This window comes from Salmo salar, chromosome 07 (genome assembly GCF_965601325.2).
Source record: "Salmo salar chromosome 07, fSalSal1, whole genome shotgun sequence".
Lineage (NCBI taxonomy): Eukaryota > Metazoa > Chordata > Actinopteri > Salmoniformes > Salmonidae > Salmo > Salmo salar.
In genome coordinates, this window is record NC_138297.1 from 27,500,330 (window position 1) to 27,517,182 (window position 16,853).

A 16,853-nucleotide genomic window follows, 5' to 3' on the forward strand; every position below is an offset into this window, starting at 1 on the left:
TGCCAGCCAGAAGGAGGAGGAAACTGTATGCACGGAATACATCTTTTTCACGACACTATACGCTTCCATGTTACAAACAGCGCCCCATAGGTAACAGAGACCCTCCATCTGAGGAGAGATTCATTAATCCTCCAGATCCCCTAGGGGAGGGTTGCTCTGCACCACACAGACACACACACCGCTCTGCACTGAGACGGGTCAGTAGGGAGGCAATCTATTACTGACCCCTGCCAGCCAGTCATGGCCCCAAGGGGAAAGACCTTGACACCGTTACTTTCACACTGTTATTTTCTCAGTATTTTTAATCAGTATTTTGTACTGTACAGAACAGTTTTTATCTGTGTTTTCACCTTAAAGTTATCTACTCTGAGGATTTATTTAGTGTTGAAGAACCTAAAAAAAATTGAAGTTGTGTCCTGCTGCTTCTGGTAAGGATTTATTTGAATAAAAAAAAGTATTTTGAAACATCCTGCTGGATTATATTCTGCGGTGAAAGATGATATTGTTTGGACAACAGTCGTTTAGTTGTCTATTGTGACACCTGTGTATACACCTGTGGATATCTAATGGGGCTTCCCACATAATGGCTCCCGATACTGGACACCGTAAAGCTTACCGTAGGCTTCCCAGTCGAACAAGTTTGCGCTTATATTACGTTGACATTTTGTGACATTTTTGTCTTCAGCTGTTTTGTTCTCCGGCTGTTCGTGCGCACACATTTTTTTATTGAGGCAAGTCAAAGGCAAGTCAAAGTTCGGTAGCCAAAGTCATTGCCCCTCCATCAGTGGTTGTTCAACAGTACTACTTCTAGCAGGAGTGGGAACATTAAGTGTTTGTTGTCGTTCAACGAGAGACGACACGTTTTCATGCAACTTTTGTCACTTGAGAATTACGTCACAGAACATCTTAGTTCGATGTAAAATTGAGTGACTAAGACATCCTTTGCAAAAACATCAACATTGATGACAGATTTCTTGATTTATCTTAGATTAATTCAGACTATTTTGGGGGAAGTGTTGCTGGCTATGTCGTTGTGATGGTGGCTCAAGAGGCACAACAGTAATGTTGCTGTTATTTTCTCGTTTTTCAAGCAAAGGTCTTTAGGGAGTATGAGAGCACAGATGGTCGTTTTGCTATGCCGAGTTCTGCTAGGAGCAAACCAAATTGATATATGCTGACGCCTTAACTAGACAGGCAATCCAGTGTGTTCTTATAGGGTGGTGTGAACCTAGATGGCCTATTGCTGCTGGTGTTGTTTAGTTACATCAGTGGTTCTCAAACCTCTCCTTGGGGAACCCAAGCACAGATTATCCATTATATTGGCCAGATACTCTAGTGGCCGCTCTAAAAATGAAAAGAAATGTCTTCAAAAATGAAAAGTAGTCGGGAGAAGGCAAGATCGGGAGGGACCATTCTAGCCAATGAGAGGGCAGAACAACAGGTGGGTTTGAACAACAGACACTACGTTTTCCACTAGTTACCCCAGCCACAAAGTTCAAATTGGCTATATCGTAAAAATGCATGCACATTTATTTATTATATTTATGGTCGTAATTTGAGGTTAGGGTTAGGAATAATGTTAGCAGTGTGGTTAAGGTAAGTGTTCACATGTTAAGAAGATAAATTGTCGAAATAGGTGGGGTTTATAATGTTGTGGCTGCGGTAACTAGTGACAACCAGGCACAACAACAATATCAGTCGTTTTTTTCTCAAAGTTGCCAGGATGTCACGTGTCCTACTTATATCAGTACACTCGTAACAGCCAAATCCTTACAAAACGTATATTCGATCAAATAAGCCACACGTAGCAAATAAGCCATTCAACTATTTGTTAACCAAATTCAACACTCTCTCATTGACCTCCATACAAAAAGTCCTCGGTTGGTGAGCGAAAAACCCCCCCCCCAAAAAACACCACCTGCTGAAGAAGACAGATGTTGGGCCCTGTTATCCCTCTCACTTCACCTCTTCCTCTCTGCCCCCAGCCATTCCATGTATTTGATCTATTCCAGAGATAGCACACCTGATTCAACTTGCCAACTAATCATCAAGCCCTTGACTACTCGGATCAGGTGAGCTAGTTCAGGGAGGAGAGGTTTGAGAACCACGGCGTTGCATCATTGTGAGCAGGGCTAAGATATGGCATTGGTGTGGCAGCGCCAGAAGATGTCTTCCTTTGATGTTCTTACCATGTGGAGAAAGGGTTTGTGTTCCCTTCCTCCGAGGGGGTAGTCTTTCCTTAGGTTCATGGGAACCACAGCGGTGGAGCCGGAGGGCAACTCCAACGGTCACGCCCACTCTTCCAGCCAAACCTGGGATGTAGTGTGAAGTTGCCCCTAGATGCTGATCTTGGGTCAGTTTAGCATTTTCCCAACTAATGGTTAAGGTTAGGATTGGGGCAGAAGAAACTGATCCTAGATCTGTACCCAGGGGAAACGTTCACACCTGTGGTGGTCCAAAAAGCCACTTTCTGAGCACATCTACAATGTATGGAATGTTTCGTTCAAGTCAAAAGGGGTGCTGTCAAAAAGTGATTGAATTGAAATGGATTTACCCTGAAACTAAACGTTGAATAAGAATTGTCAGTTTTAAAACATTTTCCTTTATTCTTGTCTGACGAACACGACCTTGCTTACAAGTTCCAACATTTTGGGAACATGACGATGGATCGGATTCTATTTGGCCTGAAAATCGAGTTCATTTAGCAACAGCTGCTCAAAAGAAGGACAAGGGATTGAGGGCAAATAATCTCAATTCCACACCTGCAATACAAGGCCAACCGCACCCATCCTGCTATTCCACCCACGCTCCTTGTGTGTATGTGTGTATTGTTTGTGTGTGTGTGTGTGTGTGTGTGTGTGTGTGTGTGTGTGTGTGTGTGTGTGTGTGTGTGTGTGTGTGTGTGTGTGTGTGTGTGTGTGTGTGTGTGTGTGTGCGTGCAGTAATCCCCAACGGTCAATTCCCGACTGTCAATTTAATCCAGGTCCCCATGGATGGGGATGTTGTACATCTACAAGGAGATGAGAATAATGTTTTGCCACACCAAGAACAGCCCGGCCCCACTGGACACACGTCCAACCCCTGGCTCTGCAAACCCTGCCCATCTGTTTTTATATCTGCTTTGCCACTGGCAAAGGGCACTGGCAAAGGGCAGACTATAGAGAACGCTTGCATTGCCTAGTTGGCCAGGAATTTTTCCTGGTCAGGGTAAGTTGGTCAGGGAAACCTCCAGGACCGTAATTGTAGTACTACCTCTCCATTACCTCATCGTTTTCACCTCTCTCATATACACACACCCCTCTGCGGATTTAATCATAACTACAACACACACACAACTACACGACACACAATTATAGAGAAGGGCCTGCCCTGAGCCCAGCCACCACACACCACACAAATACACACCACACAAATACACAACACACCACTACACAACACACAACTACAGAAAGAGATGGGGTAGTTGTATGAGGGCTAGCCTGAGCCCACCACCCAACTACACAGAGATGAGGTAGTGGCATGAGGGTCAGGACCCTAACGTTATGCAGGACCAGGATTGAAGTCCGCAGCTTGCGTATCCTTGTACCAGACCTGTATGTTCTTTAGCCCAGGGGTTTTCAAACCTCTCTTCTGGAACCCATGTATTTTAAAGGTCCAACGCAGCATTTTTTTATTTTTTCAATATCAAATCATTTCTGGGTAACAATTAAGTACCTTACTGTAATTGTTTTCAATTAAAATTGTCAAAAATACACCAAAATAGCTACTTAGCAAAGGGACATTTCTCAAGCAAGAATTTAGCTAGGACTGTCTGGGAGGTATGAGTGGGGAGGGGAAAACTTTAAATGTTCTGCTATTGACAGAGAGGTTTGGAACTCTCTTTCTTAATGGTCTATTAACAAATTTACCACATGGTGAAGTCACCATGGAAGGCTTAAACTCCATCCCACCAAAACAGGCTGAAATTTCGGGCGATCTTTTCAAACAGGGCATTATCATCATTTTCACAGTATTATTCATATATATATATATATATATATATATATATATATATATAAAACACAGGATAATTATGTTTTGGACTGCACTGGGCTTTAACTATTCCACACACCTGATTCAAGTTGGCAATTAATCATCAAACCTTTGAATAGGTGAATCAGGTGAGCTAGTTCAAGGCTACAACAGAGTTGTGAAACGTCTGGGGGTCCCCGAGGAGAGGTTTGAAAACCACTGCTTTAACCTACTGCTCTATCATTGCCATGCCTCTGTAACCGATGTGAAATGGCTAGTTAGTTAGCGGTGGTGCGCGCTAATAACATTTCAATCGGTGACGTCACTCGCTCTGAGACTTGAAGTAGGGTTCCCCCTTGCGATGCAAGGGCCGTGGCTTTTGTGGCGCGATGGGTAACGATGCTTCGTGAGGTGTCAGTTGTTGATGTGTGCAAGGGTCCTTGGTTCGAGCCCGACACTGTTAGACCTCCATGTTTGTTTGGTATGTATGCAGGCACGTGCACAGATAGGGCTCTACCTGTGTAGGTGGTGGTATAATTTCCCCTAAAAAAAAAAAATGTTTTGTAGGCTATACATTTTCTGTCATTGTTGTTTGGAACCCACTGCCCGCAAGTCATTGTCAAGTTCGCCCCCCTCCACCCCCCCACCCTATCCGTTGGTTGCGCCTGTTGATCTGGGTCCGGTTTCCAAAAAGCATCTTAAGGCTAAGTTCATTGTTAGAACCTTTTAGGAGCATTATTACATCTCTAAGCTGCTTCCCAAAACAATAGCAATAGCTCTAACACTCGTTAGCATTGGCTCGTATTACTAATGTTTTGTACACTCAAGTGTATTTTATGATGTGTAGCCTAACATGTGAGCAATGATATGCCAAATCTGTGATTCAGTGCATTTTTATTGGGTAAGCAAGCATTCAAGTAAGCCGATTGAATATTTGCAGCTGTAGGTGGTAATATCTCTCTAGGTACTGATCCGTCGTCAGTATTGCGAAATAATTATAATGTTAAGGTAAGATCATCGCACATAGCGAACGCTCTCTCTGCATGGTGTTTTGGGAAACGCATGTTACATATTTGGCCGTTGTAGGAAAGATGAATATTAAAACACTTGTAAGCCTGACGCCCCATTCACATTAATCATAAGCACAATTTTTACAAACTCTACGTATTCTTCAGTCCGGCCAGAGTCCGTCGAAGACTAGGAAGTTACCAAACCATTGAAGAAGATGAAAATATGTGTTTGGGTTTATGGGATAGCTAGCAACTTGTAAACAATTACTCATTCCTATAAGTGAGTACTATTTTAATAGTATGTTAAAAATAATACACATTGGATTTTAAAACAATTATACTTTAGGACTGTTGCCTCCCGTTTTAGTTTATTGTGATGGTAATGACGTTTGTTTTTTATGATAATTATTAGGGGAAGGTCGCAAGCTACAGTATAGACTAGCTTTTAGCTAGCTAGCTGCTCTATATGCTAGCTTAACTTGCTAGAAAGTTATATAAAAAAGTTGAGGAAAAAGTAACTAAACAAAACATATTTTATTATCAACTGAAACAATATGTTTCTCCTGTCTTGAATGAAAGGTCATATTTTACGATCTCCCCCAAAAATGTAATCCCTGACAAGAGACTAGGTTGTCCTTCATCTTTTCTTGCATTGTGACACTCCCCCATGCTCTCCGTCCAGTAACGGAACGAGATTGCATAAAGATGACGTATGGCGCAATAAAATACGTTTGTCACGATGTAAACGGGGCATGAGTTCCATCGCTATTGGGAAACCGCTCACGCACCCGATTGTGCCTTTTTCACAGTCTGCCAGGCATGGAGATAGCGCACGCCCGGGGGAGGAGAGAGAAAGAGAGAGAGGGGGGGGTGTGTGTGTGTGTGTGTGTGTGTGTGTGTGTGTGTGTGTGTGTGTGTGTGTGGAGGATGCTATCACTGTCATTCATAAGCCTGCATTGTCACTTCAAGAGCATGCGTTCATTATTCTGTATTGTGTTCCCACAGGTCCAGGCAGGAAGACAAAGGCAAACACACCGTATCCCCTCAGCCCTCAAATGAAGTGAGATGAGGGGATAGGAATGGACCACCCTGGCCCGTAAATTCATCACTCGTTCATCCAGTGATTGTGTTTTCAGTCACCGGCACTTGTGGGTGCTTTATATGCGCTACAGTCAATTATGATTGCATGCCTACTTACATAAAATAAATAATTATTACGCCTACTGTATACTGTATAATAGCTAGCAAATTAATTAGCTAAATAACGTTCGCCTGCCTAGCTGGAAACATTTTTACATTTTAGTCATTTAGCAGACGCTCTTATCCAGAGCAACTTACAGTAGTGAATGCATACATTTCATGTATTTTTTTTGTTGTACTGGCCACCCGTGGGAATCGAACCCACAACCCTGGCGTTGCAAACACCATGCTCTACCAACTGAGCCACAGGGATGACCGTTTTTATATTTACAATTTCCAAAAGCTAACCAAACAAAAACATAATTACTTTTACGAGACGTGTTTGTGCCGTCATGTGCATTAGTAGCACAATTTCTAACTTATTTACGTTAGTTTTTACTTAAACTTGTATGTTGACTTCATATATTGACGTTTAGGTTTTAATTTTTGGCTGACTTTTCTTAGCGGATGTGCAATCGTCACAAATTGAATTATGGGGAGTTTCAGGCTCCGAAGTGAACATAATTGTACACTCGCAAACTCGACTAAAAATGAGGGCTGAGGGGCTTATATTGCAAATTTCCCTTGCTTGGCTAACCATTTGGACCGCCCTCAAAGAGAACACACTGCTATACCATTAGAGTGGTATGAATGGGTTTATCTGAATTTTCCCTACATTTTCCCCCACCTCGGCCAGCCCCCTAACAATTTGAGTTCAACCAATGAGCTTCAGCCCCTCACCATTTGACTAACATCTAGCAAGAGGCACATCATGCACACACAGCGAGAGAGTGCAATGCAATTTTTGGGGACCACTTTTGGCTCGTTAACACTACTTTCAGAACTACTGGATAAAAAGTATGCACAAGTACCAGAGAATCTCTTTAATTCTATACTGTGGTGCCACATTCTCAATATACTTGATTTGTCCTCAGTTTGTACTCTTTTGTGACACACACACAAACACTAACCTCAATTTTGTTCAATTTAAATAATTTGATTGCCAAGAAATAGTTGTATTGTCAATATAGGGTAATAATGAAACAAGTGACGATTAAGTAAAAATAAATCCAATCAATAGAAGTAAACCTACCTGGACCACACAAAAATAGGAACGTTCAAACTTCTACAGTAGTGAACGAAATGCACTGTAGCCTGCTAGACTAATTACATAGCATATCCCTCACTCACGCCAAACTACACTGAGTGTATAGAACATTAGGAACAATATTGAGTTGCATTGGCTTAATATTGAGTTGCATTGCATTGCTAATATTGAGTTGCACCTGCTTTTGCCCTCAGAACAGCCTCAATTTGTCAGGGCATGGACTCTACAAGGTGTCAAAAGCTTTCTACAGGGATGCTGGCCCATGTTGACTCCAATGCTTCTCACAGTTGTGTCAAGTTGGCTGGATGTCCTTCGGGTGGTGGACCATTCGTGATACACATGGGAAACTGTTGAATGTGAAAACCCCAGCAGCGTGACACACTTAAACCGGTGCGCCTGGCACCTACTACCATACCCGTTCAAAGGCACTTAAATCTTTTGTCTTGCCCATTCACCCTCTGAATGGCACACATACACAATCCATGTCTCAATTGTCTTAAGGCTTAGAAATCCTTCTTTAACCTGCCTCCTCCCCTTCATCTACCCTGAGTGAAGTGGATTTAACAAGTTACATCAATAAGGGATCATACAGTGCCTTCAGAATGTATTCACACCCCTTTTCCCACATTTTGTTGTGTTACAGCCTGAATTTTAAATTGATTTAATTGAGATTTTGTGTCACTGGCCTACACACAATACCCCATAATGTCAAAGTGGAATTATGTTTTTAGAAAGTTTTACAAATTAATAAAAATGAAAAGGTGAAATGTCTTTAGTCAATAAGTATTCAACCCCGTTGTTATGGCAAGCCTAAATAAGTTCTGGAGTCAAAATTTGCTTAACAAGCCACATAATGTGTTGCATGGAATCATTCTGTGTGCAATAATAGTGTTTTAACATAATTATTATTATTTATGATTTTTTTTACTTAAACAGTTACAGAGTTTAATGGCTCTGATAGGATAAACTGAGGCTGGATCAACAACATTGCAGTTACATTGTCACGTCCTGACCATAGAAGCTTTTATTTTCTATGGTAGAGTAGGTCAGGGCGTGACGGGGTTGTGTCTAGTTTAGATTTTCTATGTTGTCATGTTCTTGTTTCTGTATTTCTATGTTGTTTTTTGGGATCTCCAATTACAGGCAGCTGGTCATCGTTGTCTCTAATTGGAGATCATACTTAAGTAGTTGTTTTTCCCACCTGGGTATGTGGGAGATTGTATTTTGAGTAAGTGTATGTTGCACCGCTTCGTCACGGTTTGTTTTGTTCATTAGTTTATTTGTATGTCTTGCATAGTTTCACAGTTATAATAAAATGGGGAACGATACACACGCTGCGCTTTGGTCCCATTCTTCAGAAAGACGTGACATACATCCTGCACATGCAAGGCACTAAAGTAATACTGCAGAAAATGTGGCAAAGCAATTCACTTTTTGTCCTGAATACAAAGTGTTATGTTTAGGGCAAATCCTATACAACACATTACTGAGCACCACATTCCATATTTTCAAGCATAGTGGTGGCTACATCATGTTATGGGAACGCTTGTAATCGTTAAGGACTGAAAAAAAAGGAATGGAGCTAAGCACAGGCAAAATCCTATCTGAAAACCTGCTTCAGTCTGCTTTCCAACAGACACTGGGAGATGAATTCACCTTTCAGCAGGACAATAACCTTAAAACACAAGAACAAATCTACACTGGTGTTGCTTACCAAGAAGACTGAATGTTCCTGAGTGACCAAGTTAGTTTTGACTTAAATCTGCTTGAAAATCTATGACATGACCTGAAAATGGATGTCTAGCAATGATCAACAACCAATTCGACAAAGCTTGAAGAATAAAAAATAAATAAAAAACATCAAATGTTGTACAATCCAGGTGTGGAAAGCTCTTAGAGACTTACCCAGAAAGACTCATAGCTGTAATAGCTGCCAAAGGTGCTTCTACATTGTATTGACTCAGGGGTGTGAACCTATGTAAATTGAGATATTTCTGTATTTCATTTTTCAATAAATTAGCTAAAAATTCGAAACATGTTTTCACTTCGTCATGATGGGGGTATTGTGTGTAGATGGGTGAGGAAAAAAATGATTTAGTTATTTTCTATTTAATCCATTTTGAATTCAGGCTGTAACACAACAAATTGTGGAGTAAGTCAAGGGGTATGAATACTTTCTGAAGGCACTGTAGCTTTCACCTGGATTCACCTGGTAATTCTATTTTATGAAATGTTTTGTACACTCGGTATATCTAATCTGACAGCACTTTCAGCTCAATCACACTAATATTAACCTTATAGATGATAGGGTGAGAACAAGATGCACTGTGGTAGAATGACTGAACAGATAGATATCATGTTTCATTCTAATTAACCCATAGCAAACTAATTCAAATAGGTTGGTAAAAAGGAAATTAGGCTGAAACAAAATAGCAAATACTATTATATTGCGAAAACATTGCATTTATTCATAGGCCTAAATGCATCTTAAATATGTTTTCTATTTCCTGTTGTATCATCTCTCTCCGTCTCATGTTCTGAAATGATAACCTCTTTTCAATGAAAAATAATTAGGCCTTCATTAAGCGGGGAGAGTGTTAAACCAATTTAATCTAATATAATGGATAGGCTAGAATAATCAATCATATGGCTTTCAGGTCCTTCTGGAAGATAGTGCCTTCAAAAAGTATCCATACCCCTTGACTTATTAAACATTTTGTTGTGTTACAGCCTGAATTCAAAATGGATTAAATTGTTGTTTTTTATCTCCCCCATCTACACACAATACCCAATAACGACAAAGTGAAAACATGTTTTTAGAAATGTTTGCAAATGAAATACAGAAATATACAGAAATACAGAAATATCTCATTTACATAAGTATTCACACCCCTGAGACAATACTTAGTAGAAGCACCTTTCTGTATCAGCTTTGCACATCTGGATTTGGGGATTTTTCTCCATTCTTCCCTGCAGATTTTCTCAGGCTCCGTTAAATTAGTTGGGGAGCGGCAGTGAACAGCAATCTTCAAGTTTTTCCACAGATTTTTAATGGGATTCAGGTCTGGGCTTTGGCTGGGCCACACAAAGACTGTCACATGTGCTGAAGCCATTCCAGCGTCGCTTTGGCTGCATGCTTGGGGTCAATGCCCTGTTTGAATATAAATCTTCGCTCCAGTCGAAGGTCATTTGCACTCTGAAGCAGGTTCTAATCAGGGATTTGCCTGTATTTGGTTCCATTCATTGTTCCCTCTATCCTTACCAATCTCTCAGTCCCTGCCGCTGAAAACCATCCCCATAGCATGATGCTGCCACCACCATGCTTCACGGGAGGGTTGGTGTTTAAGAGGTGATGATCTGTGCCTGGTTTTATCCAGACATAGCACTTTGCATTCATGCCAAATAGTTACATTTTTGTCTCATCAGACTACAGAATCTTTTTCCTTATGATCTCAGAGTTTTTCACGTGCCTTTTTGCAAACTCCAGATGTGCTGTCTTGTGCCTTTTTCTCAGGAGTGGCTTCCTTTTGGCCACTCTCCTATAAAGCCCAGATTGGTGAAGTGTTGCAGAGACTGTTGTCCTTCTGGCAGGTACTCCCATCTCAGCCAAGAAACTCTATAGTTCTGTCAGATTGGTCATTGGGTTCTTGGTCACCTCCCTGACCAAGGTCCTTCTTGCCCAGTTGCTCAGTTTGGTCAGACGGCCAGCTCTAGGCAAAGTCTAGGTAGTTCTAGGTAGTTTCCCAATGATGGAGACCACTGTGCTCTTGTAAACTTTCAACACTCTAGAAATTGTTTTATACCCTTCCAAAAAAAGATTTGCCTCGATGGAGATCTACGAAAGTTCCTTTGACTTCATGGTATAGTTTTTGCTCTGAAATGCACTGTCAACTGTGGGACCTTATATAGAAAAGTGTGTTTCTTTCTAAATCATGTCCAAACAATTGCATTGACAACAGGTGGACTCCAATCGAGTTGTTGTAGTGACATCTAAAGGATCATCAAAGGAATTTGGATGCAACTGAGCTAAATTTGGAATGTCATAGCAAAGGGGTGTGAATAGGTATGTAAATTAGATATTTTTTGAGTTTCAATAAATAGTTTTTGTTTGATTTTCAATAAATACGCAAACAATTCTAAAAACATGTTTTATTTCGTCATTATATTTTTTTTTTAGATCCATTTTGAATTCAGGCTTTAACACAACAAAATGTGGAATAAGTCAAGGTGTATGAATACTTTCTGAAAGCACTGAAGATTATCACAATCTATTGAGTTCCTAAAGTAGCCTACCGTCCTCCGTATAATAACAGGACAGGACGAGACCGGGAGAATATGAGCACGGCACCCAGATCCAAACCCACATGTCAATATTTTGGGATAATTCATTCATACAAAAATAAACTCCGAAGGGGATAATAATAATGATGAAATGCGAACCGGCGAACGAATAACTGACTGACGGGCTGAAATGACAAACGCACTTGTCACAACAGCCTATGCCCGAGACCGTCGTCGCTTGATCATCGGTCAGTGACTGACACAACACCGCAGCGGCAGGCGTTGTAAAGAATTAAGACCCGGGGCAGTGGGGTGCTGGGTGCACCAGCCCGGTGACGTTGGAAAAGCAATGAAATAATATATTCTATTGTAGACTACTGGGAGCAATGCCAACAGAAATTCCCAGATAAATATCCTGTCATAAAAATTGGGGAAATAGCGATTAACGGGTATTGGAATAAAAAGGGTGCTGTTACAGATAAACACAAAACATTATGATGATATTCTATTCTATATCACCCACCTTTGTCATCTCACGACAAACAGACGCGACAGATGATGGTGCGGCTATTCTCGTTTGACGTTTTTGACTAATAGGTCACCGGTACCCAGTTATGAGAGAAGCGAATCTCCTCCAATCTTCCTTTTCCTTCTTACTCTTCTTCGTCATCGATTCATTCGTGATAGAAACATCAAAAGGAATGTATAGGAGGCTAGTGCTATGGAAACGCTGCAGGATGGAATCGTTCGTTTTACATTTGATTGCCCCTCTGTCCGGCGGATGCTGCTCTCCCGCTGTATGTCATCAATGCTTTGAGACCCCTCGTGCGCACAAACGAGACGGTCATGCCTTTCTTCTATACCCGTACCGAATGCGCGCCCCCCTGCCCCCCCCCCCCCCCCCCCCCCCCCCCCCCACCCCAGTAGTGGAATGAAGGAGCAGCACACACACAAGCGCACACACATGCTGATGACGCGGAATGACTCAATTATATATTATAAGAGAAGACGTTCTTTATTATTATGATTTGATGAAGTGTTGTTTGGGTGTGGATGGCCCATGGCGCCATATTGCAGTGTCCATATGGTCGGGGTAGACTGGATAGACCATTGCTTGGACAATAGAGGGAGACAATGCCTCGTTAAACGATACTGTCTTGTCTCCTTATTGAAGAATTTGTTGATCCATGAAGTTCATTATGTTCCTCTGCTTGTTATGAACACAACCCACTGTCTTCATAATGTCTGTTTATGTCCCAAATAGCCCCCTATTCCCTATGAAGTGCACTACTAAGACATTGGGTTGTGTTCATAAGAAGCAGAGGAACATAATGAACTTCATGGATCAACAAGTTCTTCAATAAGGAGACAAGACAGTGTCGTTTAACGAGGCATTGTTCCCTAAATGCTACTTGGTCAGCAATGTTAGACATTTCTGACTGTAGGCCTACATTTTATGATATATATTTTTTTGTTTCATAGAATGTATTGGTTTATTTGATTGTGACAATTGTGCTTTTTTTAAAATCATTTGTGATTCAGGATTATTGCTAGGCCACATAGGCCGTCACTTGATTCAATGTTGTCATGATTTTAGTTGATCAAAGTTATGGAATTCACACTGGGATATCTATATGTCTGTTTATCACACTCACCATACATTAAAGATCTTACTTTCCACAATAGCTGTAGCAACTGAATGAAGATCATTTATCTGACGAGTTTGTTATGAGAAGATTGTCCTCCTATAAGAAAATACAAGCAAGGCAAATGGCTTCACTTGGAATAAAAATATATCTCTTTTCAGACAACAATGTAAGTAAGTAGCCTTGGTATGCAATATAGATGCATTTTATCCAGAGACAAACAATGGTTTGTACAGAAGCTCATGTAAACCTGGTTCATGATAATCATGCGTGACCCCAAGTGTATAACTGGCCTAGCTACTTATATAATTGCTTCAGCATTTCACCTTCATTGTCCATGTACTTTACGGAATATGACAAACAACATATGAACCAAATGCAAACATGTTCTATATGTTTACCTTGTGAAGTGTGAAGAAATGACAGCGTGTGGCCCTGTCCTGTGACATTGTTGCGACCTCCAAGGGGACCCTCTGTCACTGAAAGCCCTCTTATCTTCCTATGGAAGAGTTAAATAATTCACCTTACGCACGCACGCACGCACGCACACACAAGCACGAACACACACACACACACACTCGCCACACACACACACATGCACGAACACACACACATGCACACACACACATGCACGAACACACACACACACACACACACACACACACACACACACACACACACACACACACACACACACACACACACACACACACACACTCGCCATACACACACACACCCACACACACCCACACACACACACACACACACACACACACACACACACACACACACACACACACACACACACACACACACACACACACACACACACACACACACACCATCTAGGATAGATAAGCCCCCTGCTGCTCCCTCCTTCCCTCCTACAAGGCTTGTCATCACCATCGATCACCACAATGCCTTCCTTGGCCCCCCCACCACCCCCCTCCTCCACTCCTCCCTCATCCCCTGCTCCGCTGCTCCCTTGTTACGGCCGGGGCTAGTGTAGTGCTGCTTGGATTTCAACTCCAGAGAGAGAGAGAGTGTGTGTTTGTCTCTGTTAGCTTGACTCTCGGAGGGAGGAGAAACCCCACTTCTCCAGGATCAGGTATCCCGTACAGCCAGGCCTCTCTCTCTCGCTCTCTCCCTCTCTCCCCATCTCTCTCTCTGCTTAGCTCAGTCCTGGGCGGATTAATGGGTGCTCTGTGTGTGTGTGTGTGTGTGTGTGTGTGTGTGTGTTTGTGTGTGCATACGTGCATGCACTTGCGCTGTGTGTGTGTGTGTGGGGGGGGGGGGGGGGGGGGGCTTAATCTTCTGTGATGATTTAATTTGCATGTTATGGCCTTTTGCACTCCCTGCATATTTTCTATGGTAAAGCTGCTCCTTCATCATTTCCCTCTCTCTGATTACACTACAGAGGGAGCTCAACTCTCCGTCCTCTCATCAACTGTGTGTGTGTTGGTGTCCAGTCAGTAACTGGAGCAGTTCACCAGGCAAGGCTGAGGGAGTGCTAGCGTTGCCTGTTAAAGTGACACACACACACACGCACACAATACACCCTTAGAACCTCCACCAGGAAGTAGCCATTAACTGTGAATGGGGTCAAAGGTAAAAAACAGAAGAGCCGAAAAGGAAATGTGGATATGCCTGCGTCCCAAATCGCACCCTATCCCTATATAGTGCACTACTTTTGACCAGAGCTCTATGGGTCCTGGTCAAAAGTAGTGCACTATATAGAGAATAGAGTGGCATTTGGGAGAGCCTATGTGTTAACAGGAGTTTTCAGAGTGTTCACTTTCTCTGTATAACGAGGGTGTATTGGTATCATATGTGTCATAAACATAGTATTAGTGTTGGAGCACTTAACCTAGTGTATGTTGAGTTGAGAAGAAATTTGGCTGAGGACAGGTCTACAGTACCATGTATAGTGAAGAACAATCTGTCTTTTTTGGTCAGAAATAATTGACACCCCTGTTATCAATACCGTTCAATACCTCAACTTGCGAGGATAACGGCACTGAGCCTTTTTCTAAAATGTTTTATGAATTGGAGAACACATTGGGAGGGATCTTACACCATTCCTTCATCCAGATTATTTTCAGATCCTTGAAATCCTTCATCTGTGCTTATGGACTGCCCTCTTGAATTGAAATCACAGGTTTTCAAAGGGTTTCAAGTCTAGAGACTGAGATGGCCATTGCTAAATGTTGATTTTTTTGGGTCTTTTAACCATTTCTTTGTGGATTTTGATGTGCGCTTACAGCCAAGTTTCAACCTCCTGGCAGAAGCAACCAGGGTTTTGGCTAAAATGCCCTGGTTCTGGGTAAAGTTCATGATGCCGTTCACCTTAACAAGGGCCCCAGGACCAGTGGAAGCAAAATAGCCTCATAACATCAAAGATATTTTACAGTAGGCATGAGGTTATTTTCTGCTCATGCGTTCTCATTTCGACGCCAAACGCACCGCTGGTGTACATGGCCAAGAAGCTCTATTTTCATGTCATCTGATCAAAGCACTGGTTCCAATCCAGCCCCCCCCCCCAACCCACAGACACTATATCAAACCAGATCCCCTCTGACCCCTGGGTGTTCTGAAATCTCACTAGTGATCAGCTTAGTGGTGCAGTCCACATACCGGGAATCTAACGGCCTGTAATCTGCAGGATGAAATGGGTAACAATAATCTAATAATCTACCACAGATTGAGATGGGTGACCTGGGTCTATGGCTTGCGTCCCAAATAGCACCCTATTCACTATATAGTGCACTACTATTGTCCAGGGCCCATAGGACGCAACCATCTATACACCACACGTGCAGTGTAGGAAAAGCAATCATCATTAATAACTCAACCTCAATCTTCTAAGTGATCCTCTTCTATGGGCTGCTTCCCAATTGGCTCCCTATTCCTTAAATAGTGCCCTTCTTTTGACCAGAACCCTATGGGCCCCGGTCAAAAGTAGTGCACTACATCGGGAATAGGGTGCCCTAGATCCACTGCACATCTGACTAAGGTAGGTAGGTCACTGCATCATCAGACAGTACAGTACAACATACTCTCAATCGCAACCTTTGTGTTTATATTGTGTGTTCTACTCTGCTGTCGATCATATTAAAACTGGAACATGAAAAGCATCATTAAAGTCACGTGTGTCCCAAAGTTGATGGGTTTATTGATCCCCTCCCCACAGGACAAAGAACGTAATTTCAACGTGGAAATTTGGGTAATAATTGGTTGAGACATTGATCAATGCGATTTCAACCTTTATTCACCCACTCAAAAAGACAGCCAGAAGTTTGTTGAATTCCCAATGTGTTATCACTATGCTTTCAACCATCTAAAAGCACAACCAAATTCCAATGGAAAAACAATGTCAAATTTTTGGTTTATCCTCATGAGAGACAGTTTCATCAAAGCGCTTGATGGTTTTTGCGACTGCACTTGAAGAAACTTTCAAAGTTATTGAAGGTCAGTCAATCTGGAAAATGTCATGTCTTTAAGTAATGATGGACTGTTGTTTCTCTTTGCTTATTTGAGCTGTTCTTGCCATTATATGGACTTGGTCTTTTACCAAATAGGGCTATCTTCTGTATACCACCCCTACCATGTAAAAACACA

General features: G+C 42.0%; 1 protein-coding gene across 1 annotated transcript in view; it reads right to left on the reverse strand.

Annotated features, from left to right (window-relative positions):
- The window catches only part of gal3st3 (galactose-3-O-sulfotransferase 3), a 38,078-nt gene extending 25,638 nt beyond the window's left edge, over positions 1-12,440 (reverse strand). The window contains exon 1 of the mRNA XM_014207087.3: positions 12,113-12,440. The gene's annotated coding sequence lies outside the window, so the exon portion shown is untranslated. The remainder of the gene's footprint in view (positions 1-12,112) is intronic.
- Between the last annotated feature and the right edge of the window lie 4,413 nt (positions 12,441-16,853).